General features: G+C 38.7%; 1 long non-coding RNA gene across 1 annotated transcript; it reads right to left on the bottom strand.

Moving 5' to 3' along the window:
* Positions 1-1,037: 1,037 nt before the first annotated feature.
* Positions 1,038-2,966, bottom strand: LOC125727331 (uncharacterized). Its single transcript, XR_007388697.1, has 4 exons — positions 2,556-2,966; positions 2,323-2,353; positions 2,103-2,149; positions 1,038-1,108 (listed from the first exon to the last, which is right to left on the bottom strand). It is a non-coding gene; the product is annotated as an uncharacterized LOC125727331 (long non-coding RNA).
* Between the last annotated feature and the right edge of the window lie 223 nt (positions 2,967-3,189).

Raw genomic sequence — 3,189 nt, 5'->3', positions numbered from 1 at the left:
CGCCCCAACCACTGACGAGTTTACTGAATACATGCTGCTGCCCAAACTGAAGAAGCTCTTCATCAAATATAACACAGCAATCCCATCAAGTGCTCCAGTGGAGAGACTCTTCAATACTGGTGGCCAGATATTTAGGCCCAGGAGAAACCGATTGGGAGATGCCAACTTTGAAAAGCAACTGCTGTTAAACGTGAACAAAAAACAGTTTGGACTGAAGCCGTAGGCATGGTCTGTGGAGTGTTCATTACTTACTACAACAATGGCTTCTGTATGTGAAAGTTTTTATTTTTAATAGTTCAGTGAGATGGTGCCACACACCTTCAAGAAGCGTGAGAGTTTTTTTTTTTTTTTTTAATAAAACTAAAGAGATATTTTGCTGAATAATAAATATTCTGTTCTGTCTAGTTTTCATTTGAGATGGATATGATGCCGATATGTGTTTACAGTACTTTTCTTTTCCTTCCCTTGTCTAGTATTGGGGCAAGAGATAAATAAACCATGAATAAGAATCATATTTTGTGTCCTTTGTCTATACATGTCCATATATGCAAGAATGTAGGTAGGTTATAGATGTATGTTAAAACAAAATAAATTTTGATTTAGACTATATATTGCACCTAAAAATAAAATGAACTGAACTTTGAACTAGTTCAAAAATTTAAATTGTGAGCTATGAATGTGAACAGTTCACTTTGAGCATGTATGAACTGAACTTTGAACTAGATCATGAAAAGTGTGAACTTGCACAACACTGCTCCATTCTGAGAGCACAGTGATATCCACAAGCATCACAAACCAGCCAATCACAGGTTGGAGAATTTAGCCAACTGGTCCTGTGTGTATATTAAATGTTTAATGTACATGACAATAAAACGTCATGCTTTTTAAAGCCATTTAAGGCGTTGTTTGTCAATTAAACCATTTTTAATGCTATGTAAGACCAAATTGGTTTAATTACTTCTAATCCTAATAATGTCCCACGGAAACCCAGTCTTAGAGCTGTCCAGAAAAAAAATATTTTGATGATATTTCAAGGAAATTACTTTGTAACGGTGCTTAATAGGAGGTGTGATGTCCTGGAGGCAAACCTCAAGTGCTTCTGTTCTTTCTACAAGAAACAACAAACATTTCAGGTATGTAGCCATTTGAAACATTGTTCAAAATTAAGTTCAGTTCACTCCACACAAGCAATAGCTTCCATTATTTCCAGTCCACATTTAATATTTCAGAATTAGGTTAAATGACTGATATTTTAAACTGTATTTGTCAAACACTGCGCCCACTAACAGGTGAATAATATTGATTACCTGGTAATAGTGGCACCTGCTAGTAGGTGGGACCTATTAGGCAGCAAATAAGCAATGTGTAGGATATACTGGGATGCAGAAAAGTGGACAAGCCTAAAGATTTGAGTGACAAGGGCCAAGTTGTGATGGCTTGATGATTCGGTCACAGCATCTCCAAAACTGTAGGGAAATATGTGAACGGGTGACGGAGGCTCATTACATGTCAGATAGTACAGCAAACCTCCAGAGGTCTAGAGGAATCCACGCCCTGATGAGTCATGGCTATTTTGGCGGCAAAGGTGAGCCTGGGCCCCACCATGAACCTGCTGACCACTGCAGGACCATCTCACAAGAGCTGGGGGTTATGATCCAGCTCTCTAGCCATCACCAAATGGCCCATATCAAAGTCACTCCCATCCTTACACTTGCACATTGTTTCTGCTTCCAACACATCAGCTTCAAGGACAAAGCATCCACCTGCTGCCTAATATAACCCCCCCACAGTCAGAAGCCACTGTAACCAAATAATCAATGTTATTCGCTTCACATGTTATGGCTGATCAGTGTATAACCTCTGTATCTCAGTTACGTTTCAGACTGTTTTGCTACATTGTGCAGATTAATATACTGTGTTTATAATACATTTCAAAATTTCCCAAAATTCAGCACATTGTCAGTTTCACTGGCCAACACACTGATCATCGTAACATCATCAAGTTCTTTAGCCAAATTAGGTGTGCTGAGCAATGGGAAACCTGACACTGCAGTACAGTGAATCATGCAGCAGGACTGGGAAAATGTAAAAACACATTTTACCTCCAAGGGCCACTGTTCTCCCACCTTTTTTCATTAGTCTTACACGTCTGTAAACACATAAAACATGTTTGCACATATACTGTACTGATCCTGAGAGGATTAAGATGGCAAAAAAATCAGTTGGGCTGGTGATTGCACAATATTTTAGAAGCTAAATTATGAAACGTATGACTATATATATTACACAATGATAAGGTATAAATACAGAAAAGCTACATACCGTTGGAGTGAAGCTGAAGTCCTTCTCTCTTCTAGACAATGGAATCAGTAGAAATGAAGTTTTGCCACGACATGAGAAGCCAGGAAAGTGAAGCAGAACATGAACAGGAACATTATTCAGCCTTGGCTGACTAGGTCTGTATTCCGGACATTACATTCATGATTTAATTTGACTGCAGGGGGCTTGAATAATTTTAACTTGCTTGCAGGTTCCCTATGTACAGTATGTATTACCTTTCCTGACCTTCGGAGGTCCTCCCTCCTGTTTCGGAGCATTTTTAAGGCTTTTTTCAGAATTTCCTGCTCTTTGCCGACGAGGCTACAGGGCAACTCTGCTGTGACCTTGAAATTACATGAAATATTCTGTTAAAACACTTTATTTGGTGTTTTACCTTGTGAATTGAAATTTTAAGCCCTAATTGTTCTTTATGTGGTAAAAAGGTAAAATAGAAAAATTAAACTATTTGATTAGAAATATTGATTTTAAACAATTTTATGAGGTACAGCTTTTGCTTATGACAGGGTTCCAGTCAATTTCCGCTCCCTTGCAGGCAGTGGTCCACATTTTTGATGCACCCAGGGATGATCTTACAGCAGCCTGGTGGAGACGTGTAGAGAAAAGAAAGATATCAGTTTTGCACCAAAAACGTTAGAATAGAGAGGAGTGCAGGTGGACATAGAATGAGCAGAATGAATGGTAGCAGTATTTCTGATGTCATAACCACTTATTCTGCTGATTCTACTTCCACCTGTACTGTCTGTGTTCTAACAGCTCTGTCCACTTTAGTTTCTATTTCCAGGACTGTGTGATACTTACACTGAATCTCTTTTGTTCAGGTGTTGCCGCTGATTTCCCTGCTTATTTTTT

The sequence above is a fragment of the Brienomyrus brachyistius genome, unplaced genomic scaffold, assembly GCF_023856365.1.
Source record: "Brienomyrus brachyistius isolate T26 unplaced genomic scaffold, BBRACH_0.4 scaffold93, whole genome shotgun sequence".
NCBI lineage: Eukaryota > Metazoa > Chordata > Actinopteri > Osteoglossiformes > Mormyridae > Brienomyrus > Brienomyrus brachyistius.
Note: the sequence above shows the minus strand (reverse complement) of the source record. Positions and strands in the feature narration are given on the sequence as shown.